The sequence below is a fragment of the Leopardus geoffroyi genome, chromosome B3 (genome assembly GCF_018350155.1).
Source record: "Leopardus geoffroyi isolate Oge1 chromosome B3, O.geoffroyi_Oge1_pat1.0, whole genome shotgun sequence".
NCBI lineage: Eukaryota > Metazoa > Chordata > Mammalia > Carnivora > Felidae > Leopardus > Leopardus geoffroyi.
In genome coordinates this window covers 16,228,767-16,242,420 of record NC_059337.1, presented here as the reverse complement: position 1 = coordinate 16,242,420, position 13,654 = coordinate 16,228,767, and the positions used below count along the sequence as shown (strand labels likewise).

At 36.7% G+C, this 13,654-nt stretch overlaps 1 pseudogene; it reads left to right on the top strand.

Moving 5' to 3' along the window:
• The first annotated feature begins 338 nt into the window (after positions 1-338).
• LOC123582347 lies at positions 339-5,919 on the top strand (annotated as a pseudogene).
• The last annotated feature ends 7,735 nt before the right edge of the window (positions 5,920-13,654 follow it).

Below are 13,654 nucleotides of genomic sequence, written 5' to 3'. Positions count from 1 at the left end.
CTCCATGTTCCATTATTGTTCAGTCCAGAGGAGCAGGTGCCCAGATCACTTGTCCACAGGTTCCTTTTCAGGCTAACCTTGAGCACGTATTCCATGCCAGGTACCGTGTGAAGCATTTTGCCGGCACAGACTCACTGAATCTTCCCCCAGACGCTGTTTGGAAATAATGATTATTTTCTAGTGTGGAAAGGAGATTAGATACCTCTCCTAAGTTATGTCTTTGAAAGAGTGGGGCCGGGGTATAAACAGAAATTGGGTTGATGTCATTTTCAAGCAGGCAGACTTATTTTGGTGTTTTGTTTACAACCAGGGTCTATTTTAAAAGTTTGGCACACACCATGGCGTTTGCCAACCCGAATGCCTTCCGAGGCACACCTGCCCTGCTGTCACCAGGGGAGGGCCTCTGCCTTTCATCCGATGTGGGGTTTGAGCTCACACACTGTGAGATCATGACCGGAGCCAAAGTCAGACGCTTAACAGAGCGAGCCACCTAGCTGCCCCCTTGTCTGCTTTAGCTTAATAGCAAGATGTTGGGGTTGCAGTTCTGAATTTGGCAAGAAATAAAGTGAAAACCCATGGCCTACAGGTTGGGGGAAGAAGCCAAAACCTCCTATTGGTGTGTGAGAACAGCTTGTTCAGGACAATGCAGAGCTCCACCCCATCCTGCTGCTTGGTGTCTCCGCTGTCCCCATCCCAGGGTACACACTGAGGGCCTCTCTCCTAGACACAGGACTGCTCAACATAGACCTCTCTTGTTTCTCTCTGACCAGGCTGAAAGTTGTGAGTTGTGTGATCTCCAGATCTATACAATGGGCTGCTCCAGTGACCCTGACCCTGTCCTCCTCACTCTTTGCTAGGCCCTCTTGCCCTGGACCCTTGCCTTCAGCTGCTTCTTGTGCTTCTGCTCGTGCCTCTGAAATGCACCCCCCACCTCCCTCAAATAAGGCTTAAGTCTGGCCTTCCCTGTCAGGCCTATCCTAGCTGTATAAACACCACGCACTGCCTTCCAGCTTCCTTACTACCGCCACCATGCTCTGTCTCCCATTCTTGACCTTACCCGTTGTTCATTCCAAAGCACTTATTAATTATTTAGCCTAATTAATTCATTACTTTTTAACTGTTTAGCCTAATTTACCTGAGAATGCGTTATTTTAAGAGCAGTTTTGAATATAAAATGTACGGACGATAGAGTTCCCATATAGCTCCTTTCCCTCCCTCACTTTCCCTATTAGTAATGTCTTGCACTAGTGCGGTATATTTGTTATAATTGATGAGTCAACATCGATACATTATTATTAACTGATTTCAATGTTATTGACTCATTGACATTAACTAATATCAACTAATTAATGTGATTAACTAATGTTGGTTATTAACTAATTATTATTAACTAATGTTCGTAGTTTGCACTAGAGTTGACTCTGTGTTCTACAGTTCCATGGGTTTTGACAAACGCGTCATGACATATGTCTACCATTGCATTAGCACTGAATAGTCTCCCTGCCCTAAAAATCTCTTGTGCTCCACCCATTCACCCATCCCTCCCTGATATCAAACTCCTGGCCACCATTGATCTCATTACTGTCTTTTCCCAGAATGCCACATAGCTGGAATTCATATGGCATGTGACCTTGTTCCATTGGGTTCTTTCACTTGGCAACATTCATTTAAGGTTCCTCCACGTCTTTTCATGTGACTTGATAGCTCATTTCTTCTCCTCACTGGATAACATTCCATTGTCTGGATCCATTTGCCTACTGAGGGACAACTTGGCTGCTTTCAAGTTTTGGCAATTATGAGTAAGTGTCTGTAACCGTTCATGGGTAGGTTTTCTAAGGGACGTGCGTTTTCAACTCGTTTGCAAAAATATCTAGGAGCATTATGGCTGAATTGTATGGTCAGCGTATATTTGCCTTTGAGAGAAACTGCCAAACCGTATTCCAAAGTGACTGTCCTGTCTTACTTTTTTGACTTTCTCTACTTTAATTGTATGTCTCCTCAGCAGTTACGGAGTGCCCGGTTTTTTTTACAGCCTCCGTAACCAAGCAGGTTGCCAAGCTAGGAGTTTTGCCAGTCTAAAAGGTGAGAAATTGTATTCCAGGGTAGTTTTAATTTGCCTTACTTATTTTAGGAGTGAGTTTGGTGTGTTTTTATATATTTAAGAGTCGCTCGGTTTTCTATTTCTATGAACTGGCAATTGACATCTCATGCCCATATTTCATTCGAGTTCTCAGTCTTTTTGGTCTCTATTTCAACACGGCCAGATATACTAAGGATGTAAATCTTTCATCAGTGGTATCAATCGCAAATATTTCCTTAAGTTTGACATTTGCCTTTTTACTTTACTCTCAGTGTTTTTCTTTTACGTTGTGAAGGTTTTCTTTAGCATAGACAATTTTACAATTCTTTCCCTTATATATGTACTAATTTTGAGTCACAGAAAATTTTCTCCTTCCGAGATTATGGAAGAATTTGTCCACTTCTTTTGAAAATCTCTGGAATGTATCGTGCTGTAAAGTGTGAAAACAGATCGAATTTTAGCGTATTCCATATGGTGATCCATGATCCTAACGTCATTTATTACAAAGTCTACTTTTGCCCACTGATTTTTGAGATGTCACTTTTATATATGCCAAATTCCCATTTGGACTCATTCTGCATTTTATATTTTATTCTATTCATCTGTTAATTTATGCATGTACCAAAAACACTGTTTCCTTTACAGATAATTTATAATATTTCAGTGTGTGGTAAAACATGTTCCCTTTACAGAAGAAAAAAAATGTTTTTCAATTTTTGAGATACAATTTATGTGCAATAAAATTCACCCGCTTAGACTGACAATGCACTGCATTTTGACAAAAATATCAAACTGTGAAAACCACTGCTACAATCATGATGCCACTAATTTCCAACACAAGCAGTTTCTTGTACCTTTGCAGTCAATTCTTCCCTCCGTCCCTGGGAAACCGGTGATCAGCTTTTTTGTCAATGTAGACAGTTTGCATTTTTAAAAATAATTTAATGTATATGGAAACATGCTGTATGTACACTCTTATATCTCATTTCTCTTACTCAGCATAATTGTTTTAAGATGCATGATGTGTGTCAGTCGTTTGTTTTTTTTTTTATTTTAAGTAGAATTTCGTATTATGCATAAGCTATATTTTCTTTGTTCACCTGTTGATGGTGGACATTTGTGTTACTTCTAGTCTCCTTGATTCCTCAAAGTAACGCTACTGTGGATGTTTCTATGCATTTGTATGGACATACACTTTCACTTTTGTTAGATAAAGATTTAGGAGTGAAAGTAATTTCTTAGATAAATGCTCAGAAATTGGTGTATGTTGAAGTTTTTTAAGAAACCGCGAAGTTGGGGCGCCTGGGTGGCGCAGTCGGTTAAGCGTCCGACTTCAGCCAGGTCACGATCTCGCGGTCCGTGAGTTCGAGCCCCGCGTCGGGCTCTGTGCTGACAGCTCAGAGCCTGGAGCCTGTTTCCGATTCTGTGTCTCCCTCTCTCTCTGCCCCTCCCCCGTTCATGCTCTGTCTCTCTCTGTCCCAAAAATAAATAAATAAACGTTGGAAAAAAAAAAAAGAAACCGCGAAGAATATTCCAAAGTAACGGTACCATTTGACATTCAGACAGAGCCTCACTGTTCCATAGCTTCATCAACACTTGGTGTTGGCAGTCTTTGTTTTTGTTTTTAGTTTGTTTCTATTTATTTGGAGGGAGACAGCTGGAGAGCAAGCGGGGAAGGGGCAGAGAGAGAGGGAGACAGAATCCCAAGCAGACTCCACGCTCTCAGCACAGAGCCCGATGCGGGGCTTGAACCCACAAACCAAGAGATCATGACTTGAGCCGAAATTGAGTCGGACGCCTAACTGACTGAGCTACCCAGGTGCCCCTTGGCAGTCTTTTTAATTTGGACTTTCATAATGGATATGTATTGCTATCTTTTGGTGATGCATCTACTTTGGTGAAGAGTCTGTCCAAATTTTGCTTATTTAAAAGTTGTTTCTACTCTCAAAATAAACAAACCTTTTTTAAAAAAAAATAAAAAAAATAAAAGTTGTGTTTCTTTTTAATATTATTGAGTTTTATGAGTTCTTTGTATATTCTGGGTAGAAGTTCTTCATCGCCTACATGGATTACAAACATTTTTCTACCATTCTGGGTCTCGTTTTTATTTCCTTAAAGAAACACGAGTAGTTTTTATTTCAAAATAGTCACATATACTGTTTTTAATGATTTTTCTGTTAGGAGATCTTTGCCTACCTCAAAGTTGCAAAAAGTTCCCCTTCCTTTTACTCTTTTCCCTTTGACATGTAATGTCAAAGAAAATAACCACACCAAACTGAATACACCCTTATTCTTACATCACACAACTCAGCGTTTCCTGAAAATGGACCATGTTGTGTGATGTGAGGGTAAAGGTCACTTTCCTTCCCCCACAGAGATGTTCAGTGTCAGTTCCTTCCCCCACAGAGTGTCAGTGTGATTTGTTGTAAGGAGTTCTCATTCCCTATTGTCAAGTATCAATTGGCCACAAACATGTGTCTTTTTCTAAACTGTTTATTCTGTTCTATTTATCTGTTTTTTCAGCAAAACCACAACAGTCTTGAAATCAGGTAGTGTAAATTTTACATCTTGATTTTCATTTATGTTTGTTTGTTTGTTTGTTTATTTTGAGAGACAGAGAGAGAGAGAGAGGGAGGGAGGGAGGGGAGGAGAGAGAGAGGGAGAGACAGAGAATCCAATGCAGGCTCTGTGTTATCAGCCCAGAGCCAGACACGGGGCTCTATCCCACAAACTGTGAGATCATGACCTGAGCCAAAATCAAGAGTCAGATGCTCAACCGACTGAGCCACTCAGGTGCCCTGATCATCCTTTTTAAAATACAACTCTTTTAGCTGGTTTGAGTGCCTATATAAATTTTAGAACTAGCTTGTCAACGTTTGAACTTTTTTTTTTTTTTTCAGAGAAAGGTAAATCTAGTAGAGTTTGATTAGGAGTAGATTGACTATTTAGACCATGTTGGAGGAAAACCCTGAGCTTTTTAATTAAGGAAAATAATATATCTCTGCATTCAGTTGGTTCCTTTTTAATATTCCCTCAGCAACATTTTACAGTTTGCAGTGTAAATGATTTACATGTCTCTTTTTAATTTTTCTAAATATTTTACTTTTTTTTAACTTCAATTTATTTATACTAACAAAACAAAACAAAAACAGTTCACCAATTTCTTTCACCCCTACTCCCCATGTTTGGGAACTATCAATTTTTTTTTCTTTATCTATGAACGTAGGTTTTAGACTCACATATAAGAGAAATCATATGTTAGTTGTCTTTCTCTGACTTATTTCACTGGGCATAAAACCCTTGAGATCTATACATATTTTCACAAACGGTTTATGGCTGTATAATATTCCTCTGTGTGGCTTTCACGAAGATCACGTCAAAGCAAAGAAGGAAGACCCTGCCCCTCCCAAAGCTGCAGTCAAAGCAAAGGCTTTGAAGGCCAGGGAAATGGTGCTGAGAGGCATTCACAGCCACAAAAAAAATTAGATCTGCACATCACCTACATTCTCATGGCCCAAGACACTGCATCTCTAAAGCCAGCCCAAATACTCTCAATAGAGTGCCCCCAGGAGAAAGAAGCTTAACCACTATGCCTTCACCAAGTTGCTGCTGACTACTGAGTCAGCCACGAAGAAGACAGAAGATGACAACACACTTGTGTTCATTACGGATGTGAAGGCCAACAGGCACCAGATCAAACAGGCTGTGAAGAAGTTCTATGACATTGATGTGACCAAGGTCAACACCGGGTCAGGTCCGATGGAGAGAAGAATGTATATGTTTGGCTGGCTCCTGACTATAATGCTTTGGATGTTGCCACCAAAATTGGGATTATCTAAACTGAGTTCAGTTCATTCAAAATTGGGATGATCTAAACTGAGTTCAGTTCATTCAAAATTGGGATGATCTAAACTGGCTACATCTAAATATAAATTTATCACCATAAAAAATATTCCGTTGTGTGTGTATGTGTGTTTCTATATGTATAAATTATAGGTTATAGTATACATATTATAATACACACATGTATATACACCCATCCAAATACTCAAATATATAAACACACACATATACAAATATATAAACACACACACATACATATGCACACACGCGTATCTCCATATATACACAAATGTAAATGTACAAATTCTCAAACATATATGCCACATTTTCTGTATTCATCCATCAACGGACACTAGGTTGTTTCCATATTTTGGCTATTGTAAATAATGCTGCAGTGAATATGAGAGTGCAGATATCTTTTCAAATCAGTGTCTTCATTTTCTTTGAATAAATATCCACTAGTGGAACTGCTGGATCAGATGGCAGTTCTGTCTCTGGTTCTTTGAGGCAACGCTATGCTGTTTTCCATAGTGGATGCACCAATTGACATTCCCAGAAACAGTGCGTGAGGGTTCCTTTTTCTCCACATCCTTGCCAACACTTGTCATGTCTAGCCTTTTTGATAATAGCCGTTCTAACAGATGTGAGGTGAGATCACATTGTAAATTTGATTTGCATTTCCATGATTATTAATGAAGTGGAGCATCTTTTCATGTGCCTATTGGCCATCTGTATGCCTTCTTTAGAAAAATGTCTATTCAGTTCTTCTGCCCATTTTCTTCATTGAATTTTTTTTTTTTTTTGCTGTTCAAATACGAGGTTTTTATATATTTTGGATATTAGCCCCTTATCAGATATATGATTTGCTAATATTCTCTTTTTCAGTAGGTTGCCTTTTCATTTCATTGATGGTTCTCTTTGCTGTGCCGAGTCTTTTCAGTTTGATGTAGTTCTTTTGTCTATTTCTGCTTTTCTTGCTTTCGCTTTTGGTGTCAGATTAAAAAATCAGCACCGAGACCAATGTCAGTAAACTTAATGCCTATGTGTTCTTCTAGGAGTTTTATGGTTTCAGGTCTTACATTCAAGCCTTTAATCTATTTTGAGTTACTTTTTGTGTATGATGTAATTTAATGACCTACTTTTATTTTTTTGCATGTGATTATCCAATTTTCCCAACACCATTCATTGAAGGAAATGTCCATTCCCCATTTTATTTCTTAGCTCCTTTGTCATAAATTAATTGGCCATACATGGGTGGGTTTATTTCTGGACTTTCTATTCTGTTCATTAGTCTGTGTGTCTGTTTTTATGCCAATAGCATACTGTTTCAATTACTATAGCTTCGTAATAGAATTTGAAAGCAAAGATTGGGATGCATTCACTTTACTTTTCTTTCTCAAGAATTTTTTTGCCTCTTTAAGGTCTCTTATGGTTCCACACAACTTTTAGGATTTTTTTTGTCCTATTTCTGTAAAAAATGCCATTGGAATTTTGACAAGGATTGCATGGAATTTGTATATTGTTTTAGCTAGTATGAACATTTTAACAAATTTAATTCTTCCAAACTATGAGCATGGAATGATTCTTCATTTGTTTGTGTATCTTTCAATTTCTTTCGTTAATGTCTTGTAGTTTTAACACATGCGTCTTCTACTTGGTTACATTAATTCCTAAGTATTTCATTTTATTTTTTGATACAATTGCAAAAGGGATTATTTTCTTAATAACTCTTTCTGATAATTTATCATTAGTGTATAGAAATGCAGTAGATGTTTTGTGCATTGATTTTTTATCCCGCAACTTTACTAAATTTGTTTATTAGTTCTTGCAGTTTTTTTGATGGGGTCTTTAGGGTTTTCTCTAATATAATACAAGATAATCTGAAAATAATGAGTTTTATTTCTTCCTTTTTAATTTGGAGTCTTTTATTTCTTTTTCTTGTCCAATTGCTGCAGCTAGGACTTCTAATACTATGTTGAATAAAAGTAGTGACAGTGGATATCCTTGTCTTTTTCTAACATAAGATGAAAACTTTTCAGCTTTTCACCATTGAGTATGATTTTAGGTCTGGGCTTTTTATATATGCCTTTAATGTATTTATTTTAATTTATTTATTTTTAAAATGTTTATTTATTTTGAGAGAAATAGAGAATACAAGTGGAGGAGGGGCAGAGAGAGAGAATCCCAAGCAGGTTCCATGCTGTCAGAGTAGAGCCTGATGTGGGGCTAGATCTCATGAACCATGAAATCATGAACTGAGCCGAAATCAAGAGTCAGATGCTTAACCCACTGAGCCATCCAGGCACCCCTCATATATGGCTTTTATTATGTTGACATATGTCCTCTCTGTACCCACTTTGTTCAGAGTTATCATAAATGGATGCTGATTTTTTTTCAAATGCTTTTTCTTCATCTATTGATATGATCATGTGATTTTTATCCTTCATGTTGTTAATGTGGCATATCACATTAACTGATTTGTGGATGTTGAACCATCCCTGAATCCCTGTAATAAATTTCATTCTCTCATGATATATGATTCTTTTAATGTTTTGTTGAATTCGGTTTGCTAATATTTTGTTGAACATTTTTATTTCTTTCTTCATCAGGGATATCGCCTTATAATTTTCCTTTTCTGTGGCATCATTGTCTACCTTTGGTATCAGGGTAATGCTAGACTTGTAAAGGGCATTTGGAAGTATGCCCCTCTCTTTTGTTTTTTAATGAATTTGAGAAGGTTTGGTATTAATTCTTCTTTGAATGTTTGGTAGAATTCACCAGTGATAATTTGCGGTCATGGACTTTTATTTGTTGGGAGGTTTTTGACTGCTGATTCAACCTCCTTACTAGTAACTGGTTTATTCAGATATTCTTTTTCATCATAATTTAGTCTTGCTAGGTTGTATTTTTCTTTTCTAACATTTCTTTTAGGTTATCTAATATGTTAGTGTATAATTGTTCACACTAGTCTTTTAAAATCCTTTGTATTTCTGTGGTATCAGTTGTAACCTCTCCTCTTTCATTTCTGATTTTATTCATTTGAGTGCTGTCATTCCCCCTCCCCACCGCCTTGGTGAGTCTAGGTAAATATTTGTCAATGTTGTTCGTCTCTTCAGAGAACCAGCTCTTAGTTTTATTAATCTTTTCTATTGCCTTTTTAGTCTCTATTTCATTTTTTCTGCTCTAATCTTTGTTACTTTATTCCTCCTACTAACTTTGTGCTTCCCTCGTTCTTTTTCTAGTTCCTTTACGTAAAGTTAGAGACTTCTGTTATTTCTTGAGGTAGACATTTATTGCCATGACCTTCATTCTTAGAACTACTTTTGCTACATCCCATAAATTTTGGTATGTTACATTTCCATTTTCATTTGTCTCCAGGTATTTTCCGATTTCTCTTTGGGTTTCTTTTTTTGACTCATTGATTGTTCAGGAGCCTGTTGTTTAATCCCCACTATCCATGAATTTTCAGTTTGTATTTTTTTATGCTACTGTAAGTGGTTTATTTCAGTTTCTAATTGGTTTTAGTGTGCAAAAATACATTGATTTTTGTGTATTTACCATGGATCTGATGGATTTCTCAATGTATATTTTTAGTTCTTTTTCTTTAAAGTTTATTTATTTATTTTGAGAGAGAGAGAGAGAGAGGGCATGATATGAGTGGGGTAGGAACACAGAGAGAGAGGAAGAGAATCCTAAGCAAGTCTGTGTTGTCTGCGTAGAACCTGACACAGGGCTAAAACTCTTGTGTTGTGACATCATGACCTGAGCCAAACTCAAGAGTCGGACACTCAACTAACTGAGCCACCCAGGTGTCCCCTTGATTTTAGTTCTAATAGTTGTTTTGTAAGTTTCCTAGCATTTTTTAAAAATGTAAACAGTCATGCCATCTTTACATAGAGTTTTGGTTCTCCCTTTGTGGTCTTTGTACTTTGTATTTCTTCCTTTTACCTTTTACAGTAGTTAGGACCTTTAATATAAAGCTTAATAAAAATGGTCAGTGTGGGAATGCTTATTTTATTCTTCCCACTACATTAAAACATTAAATATTTCATCTTTAAACATGACATTATTATAAGTTGTTTGTAGATGATGTTTATCAGATTGAGGAATATGCTTTATATTACACTTTTACCAACTTTCTACTTTTAAAAACAATTTTTAAATTTTATTATTATTTTTTGATGTTTATTTGTTTTTGAGAGAGAGAGAGAGAGAGAGAGAGAGAGAGAGAGAGACGGAGCACGAGAGCAGGGAGGGGCACACAGAGAGGGAGACACAGAATCCGAAGCAGGCTCCAGGCTCTGAGCTGTCAGCACAAAGCCAGACACGGGGCTTGAACCCACAAACCGTGAGATCATGACCTGAGCAGAAGGCAGACACTTAACTGACAGAGCCACCCAGGTGCCCCTGAACTTTTTTATTGTTAATTTGCATTGAGTTCTGTGAAATGCTTTTTCTATATATATCAAGAGTATGTTTTTTCTCTTATATTCTATAAATATGGTAAATTAGGACAGTAATTGGAGGCTCAAATGTTTTATTCTAATAGACCGGCTTTATTATACCTAAAGAATACTGGACGGTGGAAGAAGAAGATACGTGTTGACAGGGGTCCAGGAATTTCGGGCACAGGCTGTTTGTCCTCACACTCCTGTGTTGCACCAAAGCACTTTGCTCGAGGGCTTGCACCACTGTTGGCTTATGCAAAGCACTTCTATAACAGGAAGCCCCAAAGTCTGCTCATGGTCACATATATTTGAGCTATGTGTCCAGCTTTAATATTTGAGTTCCTACATTCCACCCCCCTCCCCACCCCCCCGCCCTGCCCTGAAACTCAGCTAAGCTCCACTGAAACCTGGTCCAATTTATAAATCTAATTATTAATAAACAATGTTGTCAAGCTGAAGAAAGTCTTCTCTGAAACACCTTGTGTACAGATAGTTACAGAACATCCTTGATCTTTAATAGATTCTGTAACACTGGATTAGAATCAGCAGCTCTAGAGCTAAATCTGTGGTCAATCCAGACTAACTGAAATTACCCAGTGCTATGTTGTTACGTTAATTAATTCTTGATTGTGAAAACAATCTTGCATACCTGGATAAATCCTATTTTTATCCATCTTATATGTAATTTTGGATTCAGTTAGTAATAGTTTGTTACAATTTTTTTATGTATGATCATGAGTGATTTTATTCATTTTGATAATGCACTTGCCAGATTTTAGCGTTAGAGATATGCTGTCCTTATAAAAAAATTGGAAAGTCTTTCCTTTTCATTTGTTTTCTGAAAGCTTTCATGTAATTAATACTGGTCATATCTACCTTGATTGTTTGATAGAATTCACCATGAAAACATATGAGCCAGAAGTTTTCTTGGTAGGAAAGTTTTGATAGCAAGTTTATTTTATCAAATAACTTGTCAACTTTTCAGTTTCATCTTGTGTCATTTTCCTTATTGTTTCTTTCAATGAATTTGTCCATTTCATGTAAATTATAAAGTTTGTATGGATGATATGGTCATTATATTATTATACCTCTAATGTCAGCTGGTTCTGTAGTAATAACTTTTCCTTCACTCTTAATATTGGTCATTGTTTTCTTTTTTTTCCTTGCTCAATCTACTTGATGGTTTGTCAGTTTATTTACCCTTCAAAGAACTAATTTTTGCTTTTGTTAATTTATCAACACTAGGGATTCTTTATGCTATAGACTTCATGTAACATCCATCAACAGAATAACATACCCCCATGATAATAATAAATATATAAATATATAAATATATATATATTAAGCATTATATTTAATCATTATACTGTATGAAATATATATATATATATATATATATATATATACCATTAAGTCATGTATTTTACAGATATAATGAGAAAAATATTGTCATTTATATTTAATCAATTATTTACCATTTGTGATTCTTACCGTTTCTTCTGAAGATCTGAGTTTCACTCTTCCGGCAATTTCTCTTCAACATGGAGAAATTTATCTACCACTTATTACAGTGGGTGTGTGGCTTTGAAGTTCTTTTAATCTTTTTTTATTAAGAAATACTTTTTGAAGGATTGTTTCATACATATAGAATTCTGGATTAGTTTTTTTTTTTTTCCTTTTGGCATCTCAACTGATTTTCTTGTTTCTAAACTCATTATTTTGAAGACGGGTGAGTCCACGTCATTGAAATTATTGTGCACCTGCCATAAAGTGTCACATTTCTCTGGCTGGCTGCTTTCAAGATTTTATCTTTGTTTTTGTTTTTCCGCCATTTGATACTGATGTGCCTTGGTATGCTTTTCACCATATTTGTCATCTTTGGACTTTACTGCGATTCTTGAGTCTGCAAATTTACACCACTCACCCAAATTGAAAACCTTTGGCAATTGTTTCTTTAAATATCATTCTCCTGTTCCCTTTCTCCCTCATCTTTCCTTCTTCAACTCAACTTGCGTGCATTTTAGATAAATTAATCTTGATGTGTATGTATCTGAGGCACAGTTTATTACTTTAGAGCCTGTTCTCTTTCTTCAGATTGTATCATTTCTATTGATTTATCTTTGGGTCGATTGATTTTCTTCTCCATTATCTCCATTCTGCTATTAAGCGCATTCAGTGATTTTTACACTTCAGATATTACATCTTTCAGTCCTCTGATATCAATGTGGATCTTCTTCGTATTTTCTATTCCTCTGCCGAGTTTCCTAACTCTTCATTATCATGAATATATTTTCCTTAATCTCATTGAGGATGGTAATAAGAACTGCTGTAAATTCTTTGACAATTCCCACATTTGGTCATATCAAGATTGGCCTGTTTTTGGTCTTTTTCATCGAGAGGGGGTCGTATATTCATGGTACCTCAACTGTCACATAAATTTTTATTGTCTTCAGGACATTGTGAATATCCTGTTCTGGGGATTTATATATACATATAAAATTAAATACACACACACACACACACACACTCCTCACAAGAGTTTCATTGCTTTTGTTTTAGCATGCAGTTAGATTGGTTAGACACAAAGGGTCTAAAGTTGATTTTTTTCTAGTGCTGATTTTTTCCTCATCTGCAACTACCAGCACCTCAGACCTCAGTCGATTATTTTAGTCCTAGCTGTGTTGTGGAGTGACCCCACACAGGTATCGTCCTGTGTTCCTTCTGAAGTCGAGGCAGAGTTCATACACATAGAACCTGGAGCTCTCTTCAGCCTTTGCTCTTTCCAAGACTCCCCCCTCACCTCACCACAGTTGTGGTGCCGTGGTTTCTGTCTTTTTGAGGTCAGAAACATGGTAGGTGCTTTTTCGGAGCTCTGTTGCCCTGCACCACACTGTGACAATGGTCTTTGTGACGGCCAAAGCCCCAAAGATGGGGCTCTTCCCTCTTCTAAGTTTTAAATCTCTTCCCAAATATGCCTGCTGTTTGTTTTCTGCTTGTTTGTTTGTTTCACTCTCCAGAATCATCTGGTGGCTGCTTTTTTGTGCTTTCCCCAGACTGTATATTTTATCTATCTGGGAACTTATTCTGATATATAATGAAAGCAGAGTCCTCTGGAAGGATTAAAAACAAACTTTTTGTGCCTTAAAAAAATAATTTATGTTCATTACTTATTAAAATAGAAAACACACTAAAAATAAATGTAATTCGTGACTACGATATCTCAAAATAACAACATTTACATTTCAACTCTCTCTATATGTATATATATACATATATAATGTAT